The sequence below is a fragment of the Scleropages formosus genome, chromosome 4 (genome assembly GCF_900964775.1).
Source record: "Scleropages formosus chromosome 4, fSclFor1.1, whole genome shotgun sequence".
Lineage (NCBI taxonomy): Eukaryota > Metazoa > Chordata > Actinopteri > Osteoglossiformes > Osteoglossidae > Scleropages > Scleropages formosus.
Window position 1 is genome coordinate 16,285,351 of NC_041809.1, and position 14,926 is coordinate 16,300,276.

The following is a 14,926-nucleotide window of genomic DNA, read 5'->3' on the forward strand; positions in this document are numbered from 1 at the left end:
CTCACTGAGGCAGGACTGATGTAATTCATTGGAAATAGGTGAAAATATTAAACTTCTTGATGGAATTTTTTTCCAGACTGCAATATGAGGTCTGGGCATAGCATTCATATGATGCAGCATCAATTGTGATACATTTGTGTCTATTTCATAGGCTTAGATTAAACTAACCATTTCCTTCAGCAACTCTATATATCCTGTTCATTAATCAGACAATACATTCCATCAGCCAAATTAATCAGAACTACAAACATGCAAAACACCATTAATACATTTCTATTCAAAAGATAGAGACCCAGACCAATATTCTCATAGAAACCTTGTAAAATCCTCAGTGTAAATATCTGCAAAGTATATGAGATTTATTCTATTATTGCGGAATCTCAGCGCCAAAAATTTGCATCCAGACTTGCAAAGCCCTTTTTATTTTTAAATGAACTGTCCCCATACTAATTAAACATTTAAGAAATGTAACTGTTCTGACATTTTTGCAAGAGGCTTGCATTAATGCACTGTGGCCTATTCTGAGATGTACTTATCGGCAACACCATCATCCAAATGAACCCTTTCGACATCAAGCTCTGATTTTTTTTGCTTGACTTATTTCTAATTATAATCAAGGAAAAGAGGTTATGAAACCCTATGGATCAAAATACTCCACAAGCTATATAGCAAATAACAGCAATAAGCATGCATCCATTAAATATTTATTTACATAGCAGATATTTTCCTCCAAAGTATCATAGAATTCAGAGTAGATAAAAGTGCATTTCCCCAAAGACATAGAGGCAGACACATGATACAACAAATACAATTAGTTGAGGACAACTTTTTTCCCAGTATACACTACACAGATAGCTGTATATAAAATTGATATACCCTGCCCATTTATATTTATGTAGTCCATTCACATCATGTGGTATGTGTGACGGTCAGCACAACCCTTAAGTAAGAGTGTTGGACTGGAGTACAATCAGTATCACAGGCACAAAAATGAATCCTGTAAAATGACATTAAAGAAACATCCTCAGGTGCTGTTTTACAGTTCTTAAAATATAAATAAGTGTAAATATAGATATATAATAAAAATATATAGAATAAAAATAATATCCACTATGAAGCCATATAGGCCCTAGGAAAAGATTTATAAAAATAAGGAAACAAGTGGACAAAACTAAGTGGCAGTCTCATAATCAACAAAGTATGGGATTGTCATGACAGATTGTGGCAGAAGGAAAACACACATTTTAATAGCAAACAAACTGGAGGGAGATTCATGCCTTCTTAGTACAGTGACTTGCTCTGCCTCAGTTTATATGCTCAACTGAAGTAGGTATCCTATGCACAGATGAACAAAACTGTCTGAATCACCTGTGCACCTGTCATGCCAGTTCCCATCTGCACTCCCAGACACAATATGTTCATACAAAGGCAGGCCAACGCATCGCTACATTAAAAAGCCATTTGTTCGCAAACATCCAGTGTGACTACATACCCTAACAAACCAGAGTCGCAAAACAATGTAATGCACTGTACTTCAATAAATCAGCATGAGGCAGGGCGTCCACTGAACTGCAGCCGCCAGCCAAGCACTGTCAGTGGAGACAGCATCTGCAGAAGAATAGAATCCCTATTTCCAAGTTCCATCCAGAACATTTCATCTGTGTTGCTAGTTGTGTAATATGTATTGCTTAGTTGCACCTGCTGATATTGCTGATAATTTTACATGTTCAAAACTGTTAGCAAGTAGTGACCTGGTGCAAAAAAGTCTGCGATTTAGAGATTTAGAAGAGTGCAGCCCGCAGACTTAGTGAGCTGGAGAGGTGGTTGAACTCGGTTTCCTGATGCCCCCCGCCCCGGTGTATCACCGTGGCTCCTTGCAGGCCCCGGACTTCTCTTATGGCGACTGGGTTACTGTGAGGAGGAAGTCGAGTAAAGCTAAGCTTAGGCCGAGTTCCTGGTTCTAGTTCTCCTGTCACAACTCATAATAGATATTGGGAGCATGGCAGTTCACCTGCTGAGCTTGGAAATGATAAACAATATGCTAACTGATCTGATGGTACGGAATGTTCAGGTTCAAGAGCATGGAAATTAAAGTGTAAAAGTGAAGCATATCCCACATGTCCATGTGTCCGACATCAAGCCTTGTGCAAGTTGTGTGTCTGATAATGAGGTGTCCACTCTGATGGTGCATTTCGGCAGTAAACATATTTGTTACCAGCAATCTGAGGCGTTAAAGAGCCGCTTTAGTTCCATGTGTAATAAAGCTAGAAGGAAGTGTCACTATCTGATAGTGACTGCTCTTTTACCGAGACTGGTGCCCTTTAACAGGTAGCTGGAGATGTGGTGTCCATCTCATCATATATCCTTCATTAACAACTGTGATGATCTCTGAGAAAGGTCCAGGTTTTTCAGGTGTGATGGTGTACACCCTAACTGGAGGGGTTCTTTTGTACTGTACCAGAACTTGGTCTGAAAGTTAAAGAAAGTTATCAGCTGTGGGTCATCTCCTTTAGCTCCTTTTTGAGTTGAAGGGTCTGTTACTCATTCTGGTACTAGTAGTCAGTTATTGTGATGGAGTTTCTTGTGCCTTGTCCAGTGCAGGCCTTAGTACAGTACTATAAATGAAATCAGTAATTATAGCCAAAAAATAAATACTTTAAGACCATGGCCTTTAACTAGGCTTAGCGAAAGGAGTGCTTGCACCTGTAACCTATATACATTTAATAAATAAAAAAAACACTTTACCACTGCTGCCAAATGGTATTAAAGCAGCTTTATTAGTTAATGAGCAGACATTTAACGAGAACATTTTAGACTAAGTTAGAAGACCGAATTCTTTACCAAAACCTGGCCCAGTGACTCAAACATGACTGCTAACTGAAGCAGCTACAGATGGATGTAATTATTTCTATAGATCCCGCTCTGTACGTTATAGAGGTGGAGTCTTTCTTTTTAGTAAATGACTACAAATAAGTCTCAGAAATCTTGCTAACTTTACCTTATTTGAAGTTCTAGCTCTAGATGTGAAATGTAAACTCAAAGGAATTATATTGCTTACATTATGTAGATAGTCTAATTGTCTAAAAAAATAGAAACGCACTTTTTAATGCCAGATCCAAATATCAGTCAAAGTTAATTAATGAAAATCAAAATAATCCCCATTTTCTGTTTAACAGCATCGTTTACTTGACAGGTACACACCTAGATTAAACTATAATTCTAATGATGAATTTGTCGTTTAATGGTGAATTACAGGATATCGGGCATCACTCACAGACTCTGCTCTGGTCCTAGTCAGCGTAAGGTGTTCTGGCTTGATATTATATGTTGTCCACAGGTTTGGTTGATGTAAACAAACTTTAGTCGATTTAAATCAAGTTCACTGATATTTTCCCCCAAAAATATATTTCTTTTTCATCAAATCTTAGAAGGTTTATTTGGTAACATCTTAAAGCACTTGAAAATAGCTTTAAATTACAGAAAAATATCAGTACAAAGTATTTCAATGAATAAATGGATGAATTCAATGACAAGGACTCTAGGATAATTAAACCACAGTGTTTAATACCCAAGTCAGCTTTAAACAGCTTGTAACATCAAAAAACATGTCCAAAATGAAACTGCACCACAAGTTTTATAGTATGATATTGTAGTCCTTCATTCACAGACACCAATAGTTTTAGTAGAAGTACAGGTTACTTACGGCTCACCCAACTCAATGTTCTTGTTTTGGGCCTTGAAAAGAAACAAGTTCGCCACATTTTTTGTGTGTCAGTCCTGCTGCTAAGTTTAGACTGGACAAGTCCATATGTTCTAAAAACATGCTCTATGCGTACGGAGGCAAAAAGAAGCTGGGTGACAGCAGCCATAGATTCCGCATCAATCACATCACTTTTAACAATTAAAATTTAGCAAGTTTAAACAATTTCAAACATTTTGAGGATGAAAAATACTTTAGTAAGACTTATTAAAATAAATAGGGCTGCAGAGAATGCTCTAAGATTTTTAAAAAAAAAATCGGATTCAGATAAACTGATTTAAAATAAAAGTTCTATTTTTAGGTTAAAAAAGTCAACCCTTGTTGTTCACACAGCTTAAGCAGCAGCAATTTAATTACCATGGAGGAAATTACTACACTAATTTGCTCAATGAAATGTACTCTGTCCTTTAGACACAATCCACACAAAATTACTTAAAGCTGCAATTTCAGTTCTTGTGGAGCCTATCATTAATACTTTACTTAATGGTTGTGTTCCAAATGCTTTTAAAGTTGCCATTATAAGACCATTATTAAAGAAATCAAATCTTGATGGTAACAGCCAAACTAATGATACAGGCAGTCCCTAGGTTCTGAAAGACTTACAACTTACATACAGCCTGTATTTACGAACCAACCCCCCCGGTAAAGCCTATTATATTAAAAATTAAGTTATATATATTGTAAAAAGTTAAATGCAGTGGATGGGGGGGGGGGGCATGGTGGTGCAGTGGGTTTGGCTGGGTCCTGCTCTCTGGCGGGTCTGGGGTTCAAGTCCTGCTTGGGATGCCTTGCCGCGAACTGGCGTCCCATCCTGGGTGTGTCAGGCTCCGGTATGCTGTGACCCCACTTGGGATGAGCAGTTTCAGGCAGTGTGTGTGTGTGTGTGTGTGTGTGTGTGTGTGTGTGTGTGTGTGTGTATAAATACAATGGTTTATAACAACAAACGGGAGCTACTTCACAACGCGTATCAAAACATTGCGTGTCTACAGCAGTTCATCGGCTCGTGAGCCCGAGGTGGACTATGATTTTGTTCTTTTCAGTCAGACTGTCACACCCACGACCACACCCTGAACATCCACCCTTGCCCAAAATCAGAGCAGCTTTGTATAAAGATAACGCACCCGCACATCCTGGATGTGGAATCTCATTTGTGAAACCAGTCTCTCCAGCGCTTTAGAGTGAACCCGCGACAACCTACCCATCCTTCCAAGTCCTTCGTTCTCCTCAATCCCTCGCTCCTGGTCCTTACATCCACGGCTCCCAACACTTGCACCGCCTCCTTGACTACGACATCGGATTCACCCCAAGAACAACGTTTGTGCATCGACCGACCCACGCCCTTTCCCCAACCATGAATCTCGCCTGCTCCCTTATGTACCGACAATAAAGATCCCGTAATTGGGTCCACACACACCTCAGTCTCCTGCCCACTCAGTATGACACGAACCACATGGCTGTTAAGTGTCTCGCACCAAAGCATAAATGTGATGCAAGTGATGGTGATGCATCAATAAAAACGATCACAACTGAAACTAAAGTGGAAATAATAAAGCGTCCAGAAAAAGGTGAAACACCAACGAACACTGGAAAAGCAAGCATTAAAGTTTCTTTAATGTTTTTTATACCACACACACACATTCTCTCTCTCCAACTACTGTAGTAACATTGTTATTAATGTATTAGGTTAAAGATTTTTTTAGTGTATCTAGAAGCATTTCTTTAATGTTTAAGCACAGAAAGGTACATTATATACTAAGAAACATTTAACTGACTTTAGATACAAACTGTACCCAAGTGCTCCGACTTACGTACAAATTCGACTTAAAGACAGATTTAGGAAAGGAACTCATTCGTAATCCAGGGACTGCCAATAGACCTCCCTTTAATCTCCTGTTTTTATCCAAAATTTTAGGAAAGATTGTAGCTTCTCAAATTGTAAAGGACCTTAATCATCATTCTGTTTTTGAATTTGTCTGATTTACGCCTTGGTCATATCACTGAAACGGCCCTGACCCACGTTGTTAACGATATTTTTTAATCTAATCTGATGCTGATCATACCTCAGTCATGTTGTTACTGGACTAGAGTGCTGCATTTGACCATAGTATCTTACTCAGTAGACTTGAATCCCTGGTTGGACTAAGGGGCACTGTCCTGAAGTGTTTCAGTTTGCATTTACCTAACTGTAAACAGTTTGTACAACATTGTGATGACAGCATCCCTTGCTCTCATCTATGGTTGAATATGGTGTGCCTCAGGGCTCCATATTAGGTGCATTATTGTTCTCACTGTTACCGTTGGACAATATTTGTACGGATAATGTAAGTTTATAATGGAAATTTTCACTCATACGCTAATGACACCTAGTTACACATTTCGTTTGAAACTGATGACCCACCACTTATTGTGTCAACAGCAAACTGTTTTACTAATATAAAGTTATCGATTACTAAATCTCTGAATGCCAGTAAAACAGAAGTACTTGTGATGGGTGGTGGTGCTGAAACTCTTGAGTCACATCAGTCTTTACCACTCATAGATTAAGCTTCACACATACAGATTGTGTTAAGGACTTGGGTGTTTTATCGGAATAAAACCTGTCATTCATGTCTCGAGTTGCTACAATGATTAAGTCCTGTTTCTTTCAGTTTAGAAATATAGCTAAATTGGGGCTATTGGGAGTTTTTTGTTCCTTTCCCCCGTGGCAAGTTGGCTTACTTAGAGCTTTATTCAGCGCCCTGTGTCACTGTGTTTGAAGAGCGCTCTATTAAAATAAATCGAAAATCACTCTGCTCAGTAAAAAAGCACAGTGACTTATTAAAATCTCCATTTTTCTTGTTTAAGGTTCCAACAAGCAAAACCTGCAGGGTTCTGTTTAATCCAGCAGGCCTGGTGACTCATACTGCATTTGCAGCACAGTAAATAATCATCTGGGCAATTGTGCCTAAGACCGGGCCAGCATGGGGACATGCGTCATCACAGGGTGAAAGACAAGGTACATATGAAGCATGACACATATTTAGCATGCCTTAAAATCTGAAATTCAGGTTCCTTAATCAAGTGGAAGAATGGTTAGGGCTAGTCCTCAATTTTAATTACAGTTAACGCTTCATATGTTATTCATTCCTGCTGAGGGTGTTCAACCTGGGCGAAACTAATATCCTTTTCGGAAAATGCAAACTCCTGAGAACAGTGCAGACCACCAGCAAGAGGAAAAAAAAAAAAGCATACCCTGTAATCGTAAATGCAAGGACATGTACCATCAAGATGTGGGGCAGTAGTGAATTGTTGACCCCCCCCCCCCCCCCGAAGAGCAAATCCATCACCATGGGCTGCTACATCATGGAATTTAATCCTAACCTTGTTCCAAGAATAATGGCGCCATTCTTTATTTCAAACAGTAACGAAACAAGAAAAAAGAGAAAAGGCCATTTAAATCAAATTTACATACTGTGTTTTAATGAGAAATGTAGTCTGGACTAAACCAAACATGTGGGTCACTTCAAGCATCTGCATTCTTGCCATCTCAATTGCACCTTGTCTTGTTCATATCAAACAGTGAATTTTAAAGAATTTTTTTAAAAAAAACTGAATTGTGCTTTCATAGCACAAGTCCCAAGATGAATAAAACCAGTTAAGATAGTTCCAAGTCAACTAGCCCTGTGAGTTTTTTTTTCCTGTATTTAGAAGAAACATTACTATCTGGAAACACTAAGGTGACAGCAAGGTCACTGTGTTATGTAGTTGAAGCCCAGCAAATCCAGCCTACACTAAACAGTTGGGTCAGCAAAGAGAAGCAGAAGTGGACAGTACCGATTCCAGCCTGTATTAAAACCATTAATCTAAATAAATGTATTGGAGACAATCATTTTCATAATGACAACAAACTACCACTCTGGTAAATAAAATCACAATTACTCTGAAGTTAATCTGACCAAAGTGGAAATAACATATCCTTCCATCAAATTAATTGGAACATAATCAAATTCACATATAATCGAAGAAAACATTTGAATGATAATTAAATTTTGTTGAGTGCAATGTAGTTGTCATGAGCTCATCTTAGAGTCATAGAGTTCATGTACCAATGGAGGCACAGTACCTGACAGCTGTATGCAAACTCTGCCAGAGGGGAAACACACGGCAAGGGAGAGTGCAAGGACTCCTGTGGAAAATAACAGTCTCTCTCTGCAGAGACCACAGCTCTGCTCTCATTACAGGTAACGGTGAGCTCAAGACAAAATGACATGGAACTAGTGAGATGGAACGGATTTCTCCTTAAAGTTCCCTTCTCTCCCGACCAACCATTTATTTTAGTAACCACTAAGCCAACCTGCACACTAATCACTGACTATAAGCTGTGCTTTTCACACTTAATTTAGAGTAATGGCCATACTTTGTGGTAGGGGGATTCTTTGCCAGCCAACAGAAAACGATGAGAAAATGGGTAATTACAGACTCTGAAGGGGGGCTGTGGAGGAAGATTAACTTCCTAGGACATGCACATCCCCCTCTAGGAGTGTCTCCAGACTGGTGATTACACAGCAACACTGCCACTGTGCACAGGCAGTAGCCCCTCAGTCCAATCTCCCTCTCAATTTCCCCTTGGTACTACACAGCACGGAACACGGTCTGAGGGTGGACCAGCGTTGCTCTGCTGGCCTTTCAGATGACGGACCCATTAAACTGCCATCAGTGCCCTGGCCTCCGGCCGGTATGCCTATAAACCCCCATGTCACAACACAATAGGGAGAGAATCCCGTCTCCTGGCAACAGATCCTATTGAAAATGTGCACGAGAGAGTGTGTGTCAGAGGGAGACAAAAAGAGAGAGAGATGGGATTTGTGGAAAGAAAAAAAAGAATGACATGCTGCTCATAGGGCTACGAATGATGAGGTCAAGCCAACCACCAGCAGGAGTCAAGTGAATAGAAAACCTATCGAAAATAAAAACGGGAACAACTGGACTGGCGCTGAGACGGTGGGATGTGGCCACTGTAACTTGTGTTGTGAGCCATGTTGCATCACCCTTCATGCTTACGATGATCCCGCTAGTCTAGACGGAATCACAGAGGGAGGGGGTAAATTATGGAGTCGACTGGATGATAGAGACAGGCTTCAAAAGTACCAGACAGACATGAAACAGAGGGTCTGTTATTATAAGCCAACACAATACCCACATGAAGTTTTTATTAGTGTCATGTGGAAAAGGCTGACAGGCATCAATACACATGTTCTGTGGAATTAAAAAGCTACTTAAATTTTTTTCAAACTGTCTTACAGAATTATATTAACCATCATGGCACTTAGACAATGCATTTCATTCAACATTGAGTACATAAACAGCTGAGCATCTCCAGAGTATCTTTATACTGAATTGGCTAAAGGTGAGAATGAACACTGAGTTGCACAAAGAACTGTGCTCCTCCATGTGTGAGAGGCTCCTCATCTGTTGGGCATATTCAAGTTTTTAAAATGCTTTTAAAATGATGATCCATGAATCCTTGTTTTACAAAGCCAGGAAAATCTTTGGTTTCAAACGGCTGTCAGAAAAGGCATTTTAAGGGTACATTAAATAAATGTAAAAATAAATGCTGCTTTTCAAACGGTCACAAAAATTTTAAATAGCTTTCTGAATTGGAGGGCTCACTCGATTAGACATACTGTCTCATTGAAATTAATGCGCATTTAAAATGCACGCACTTACAGCAAAATGGAAAAGGCTGTCATGCTGAGCGTACATTTTCATTCATGCGCCTTCTTGCAAAGCAACAACTTGGCTACCACTCAAAAACTGAGCTTCATTTGCCTCTTCTTGTAAAGTTCTGACCTTTCCACACCAACTCCCACATCAACATCATAATCACATTTCAGGGCCCACTGCTACGGTTTTCAAACTAGGGTTGGTCAGCTTGGTTCCACTGCTTTTGGAAGAATATAAACGCAAGTCTTTCCACATACACTCAACGTCACAATCACATTTCACGGACCATTGCTAAAGTATTTAAACACAGATATATGTACACCAGGTTTCATCTGAGTCAGAAGTTAATACTGGACCTTATCACAAGGTGCTCTTTAGAGTTGAATTCGTATGGGTCTTCTGTTGGCTGCATGTGTACAGAAGGGAATCTTTTTACAAGTATGGCCCCAGCCAACTGCAAAAGCAAGCTTTTTCTTGGGTTTAAATACCATACTAGAAAGAAATGCACTGTTTGGCTTGGTGATGGAGAAGATCCAGGATAAAAGGGGCTTAACAAAACAGGTGACATCTGGGCAGGACACTGCAAAAAGCAGTGTACTCCATTTGCTGTAGTAAGACCAAAGTTTCAAAACAGCCTAAGGCAAGGCTGGATGTATAATTATTCTATCTTTTAGGTCACTGTATATGATATATCACGATAACATGATAGTAGGCCTTTACTTTATGCCCAATACAAATACATTACAACTCCCATTCTCTCATGACCACAGGGGCATCTCTGACTGCTGGAGCAAAGTAAATCCAGTCAAAATGTCTAGGACAGATCATTTGGAGAGCCAATACACAGCCTGCTAAAACACAGAAAAACAAAGTGTAAAATTGGAAAGCATGAAGATTGCTGAAATATTGTTTAATAAATTTACAATTTTCTTTAACTCTCTGAAAGTGTTGTGATCAGGTGATAGGGGTGTGTGCCAAGTAGCACCAAGCCTATCATGCATGCTCCTAGTTCCTCGTGTTAGAAGACCCTTTGAAAGTGCTAAAATAGGGTCAGAGCCCAATAAAAAGACATGCTGAAAATATGCAGATTCTCTCATCTGTCAGTGTTGCAGACTTCCAGCAGCTGTTCACCATTCTCTTCCTTCACTTCTACAGTCACCCTGTGGAAGTGGACTTCCGGCAGTCATTCTGCACATGTAGGGTATGCGGGTTTGGTGATCAGCAGGGCAAGGACACTACATTAACAGCTGTGATTTCTCAACACTTCTGGAAATGAGCTCCTCCTGTACTCATTCTAAAAGGTTGCAAATGGGGTGTTATTGTGTTCACAGGACACATGGAGTAGAAGAATGTCGGAGCTGAAACTGTTCATTTGCTCAGCGAAGCAACAAATGAAAACAAAAGCAAAGCAAACCAATTCATTATTAATAACTAAACAGCAAGATCCAGGGGGAGGTGATGGGTCATAGTCGACTGGTAGTTCGAGGTCCGCTCTGGACAAGCTGCTAACAAAAATCATAACATGTAAAGGTCACTGAGCAAATCCTCACCTGGAGGAGAGTGAAAGTCTCTACTCCTATTCACAGCAACAAAAGAAATAATGTGGATCACAACAGCAAAACCACAACAGAGATGAAAACGATGAGGATTGAAAGATACAATTAGATACATATTCTGCCCTTGAATATTCAGAGGTTTTGTATGCCTGCTACTATTTCTCTTGCATAAAACAAAAAGTCCAGCAAAGGCAAGCACCAGGATTATGGGTGATCACATTACACAGTTAAAGTATTAAAGATGGGGGTGGTGCTGGAACAAATAAAGTGCCTTTTCTTTCAGCGTTTGTGTTATTCTAACTCTAAATGTACCCAAAACGATTGGTAAAGTTGGAGTTTGAAGGACCTAATGGTGACAGACAAACCTACGGCAGGCCGCGGTACGAGTCAGAAGACACTTGACTCCATTTCATATACATCAATAAAACAGGTCTTATAAAACGCTCCACTGAAAGTACCTTTCAGGGCTAACCCTGCTAGCAAAAAATTTGGAGGGTTATGGACCTCTTCTGCCAATAAGTGTGTTAATCTGCGGCTGTAAAACTGCAGTTGACAACCTGACGCAACACTACCCACTCTCCAGTCGCAGGACATTAAGATGGAAAGAAGTTAACTTAAAAAAAGATCAAGGTAGAAACTTGATGCATGTAAGAGAGCACTCCAGTCAATTGAGACAGAGGTCAGGGTGTGGAAAATCCTAGGCTTCACTCCACAAATGAAGCCTGCAAGAGACACACTGACTGGACATGGCAAAGGGCAGAGTTGAGCTGTACATCACCCTGTCAGAGCTGGTGTGGCTGCTGACAATCAACAGGAAAGTATGCACTTCCTCTGGGAGACAAGAAAAGGACAGACCTTAACCCACCTCATCATACCACACAACCCCCACATCCATATACAAAGGCATGGCTGACAGCTAAACCCCCCCGACCCTTCTGTACCCCCGACCAGAGCCTTTGTGAGGCACAATAAGCCTTTGATCAAATACTGAGCCTTGTTGCTGATGGCTGCAATTTCATTTAGACAGGCCTAATGGGGGGCAACAGCACTCTATCCTCCATTCAGAGAACACAGACAATTCTCATTAGAGTCCAAAAAGACAACACCCCATCAGAATTGACTGAGAAGGAAGCGCCACATCTCATGTGCATTGTCCCTCGACACGATGGCCGGCCAGATCTCCTGACGCTCCTTAATTATTGAATGTGCCGTGCAGTGTGTCAGTTTGAACCAATAGTGTGAATATCATAGAGCATTCTTCCTGAAAAGTAAAGCTCAATTAAAGATTAAAGGACCTCGTTCATACCAGCACAGTTTAAAAGTCATCACAAAACTGACTTTGTTGGTTTAAATGAGCCTTTTTTTGAGGGCTGCACTAAAAAGGAATTAGAACAGTTACATTTAAATTTATTCATTTAGTAGTCACAGTTTTCATAGTTCAGCAGTGGGTCCAACAATCGCTCAGCAGCTGGTTTCGCAGACAACGCGGCAACTCCCAAGAAGCTACTGAAGATTACAAGGGAGAAGCGCCTGGTATGGTCAAGCACAAAGGGTGACCTGAGAAGCGTGGAATGAATAACTATCTGCAGTGATAACACAGGAAGGGAGGTGGTTAAAGACTCCCACCAGGCCTCTAATGTTATTCCCTTAGCTGGAAGCCCAGGGATCAAGGACCCATCCCCCTACAGCCACAACCCGTGTTTAAAGTATCCAGTGACTTTTATTGGGTTGACACTAAACACAAACAGGATTAGTGAGGAGGCCAAGGCCTTTCGCAGTCAGAGGGCTGATGATGCAGGAGACACAGGTGAAAACACTTCAACAGGATAAAACAAAAATCTGTCAACAGGCATTTTAGGAACTGATTAAAAATATATTATGCCTTGTTTTCATACCATTTTCTCATTTCTGAGGTGATAAAATGGCAAATGCTTTCAAGATGTTGGTCAGTTTTGCCCTTCAGCAAGGTGGGGTATAGGACACCAACAATAGTTTGCCAAAGACTCCTATGCTGTATCATCTGGAGATGTATGCATGCATTCCTTTACTTTTTCCTCTTTCAACTTTTTATGCTCTAACAGAGAAAACTTTCATTTGCTGGTATGGTTTGAGGCAGTATGAGTTTTAGTTTTTTTGTGCTAAATATAGATAAAGCTTCAGGGTGATAACAGCACTTCAGGGCTCTCAGAGAGCAAACACATGCAATACTAATTAAAATAAATTCTCATTGCATTTCACAGCTTTTTTGCATCCTGAATATAACAAAGGTATGAAAACAAGCGCTCACAGAGTTGCTGAATAACCTCATGTTTTTGTCAGGGAGGAGGAAAAAAAAAAAAAAAAAAATGTAGACAAAGGGATTGTCACTAACAGGAATCCCTCATTCCAAGAAGGAAGTACATGACTGAAAGGCACGTCTCCTGTATCTAGCTGAAAGACAATCCAGATGGTCATCCAGATAAGCCACCTGACAAAACTATGCCCTCCCCAACAGGTTACAGCCCCAATACTCATTTTTTGCAGGCATGCAAATCAAAGGCTGTATATAAACTTCCACCTCCCCAGAGACACACAACAAATGCAGAACATGGCCTTTGCTATAAGAAGTAAAACCTGAGATGGATCTGAAGGTTCTCACAGGAGTTGGCCCCACAATCACAGTAGGATGTCCGCTGAGCACTTTCACATGTACCGAACCTCACTTTCACCATCAAGCTAAAGGAGGATCAAAGCCAGAGTGCAAAAATGCTTTGTTGCTATTCTTCCTGTCTGAGCATTTTAAAAAAAAAAAAAAAAGTTAATGTAACATGACATGTCTCCAAGGTCCTTTCTGTTACAAGATTCACGTGTCTTATGACTGGGGGATAAAGAAAATCTGAGCTAATAAATGCTGGTGTCAGGCCTGCAAAGGGGGGGGGAATTCATTCAAGTCTTTAAATTCTAAACCAGCTGCACCCGTGGACTTGTTCAGAGAGCAGATAGGTACAGTCTGAGCTACGTGCATAGCCGCATTTCTCAGCAGTGCTCTTTCCTTTACCAGGACATCTTCTCCAAAGCACATATTGGCAACAAATGAACAGACCACAAAATTTGCTTTGAATTGCCTCTAAAATTATGTGGGGGGGAATTCAAGCAATGTCATTATAATTTTTCATAGCACAGTACAGCCACCAGGTAAACGAGTAACATGAGTAAAAGAAAAAGGACCTCCAGTCATCCTGCTGTACTTTCTCAATTTCCGATGTTATTTTAGAAGTAACACGCTTAATCAGTTACTTGTACCATTTAAACATGTCCAACTTCATCACAACCCAAATATGGCAAAAGACAGTTAAGTACTGCACACACAGCAATATACATTTACAGATGGCCTTCGACTTACAAGGTTCCATTCCGACAACCGTATGTTAAGTCAAGAATCCCCTTATATGAGCCATAAATTAACACTTACTGTATGATTACTACCACAGTCCCATGGTGCTACTAGTTTATTTAAACCTTCAAAAAAAATTAAGTTCACGTGCTGGGAGTTACAACCTATGTGTGATGTCAGTTTTGCATTAATTGCAAATTGACTGGGTTTTGGTTCAAGGAAACCCAATTAGAGAAAAGAGGGATGGAATGGACAGGGAAAAAGTTCTGAGATGCTTCTAGAAGAGTTCGGGAAGAGAGTGTTCAAGGTGTGATGAGTGGAGTTCATATTTTCTTATTGCTCCAAAAACAAAGAGAAAATATTGTTTTATTTTGATTATGTTGGTTGGAGGGTTAAAGACACATTTTCGTTCATACTCGTTTGTGTGCAACGAGACATTGTGTTAGGAAACTGCAAGTTTTCAGACCGTCACGTTGAGCTGCCACAGTGACAGAGTAGGAGATTCTGATAGCGCTTCGTGCTACTGGCAATGCA

General features: G+C 40.3%; 1 protein-coding gene across 1 annotated transcript in view; it reads right to left on the bottom strand.

Moving 5' to 3' along the window:
• Positions 1-14,926, bottom strand: part of cxadr (CXADR Ig-like cell adhesion molecule) — a 39,152-nt gene that overhangs the window by 10,980 nt on the left and 13,246 nt on the right. The gene's annotated exons all lie outside the window — the stretch shown is intronic.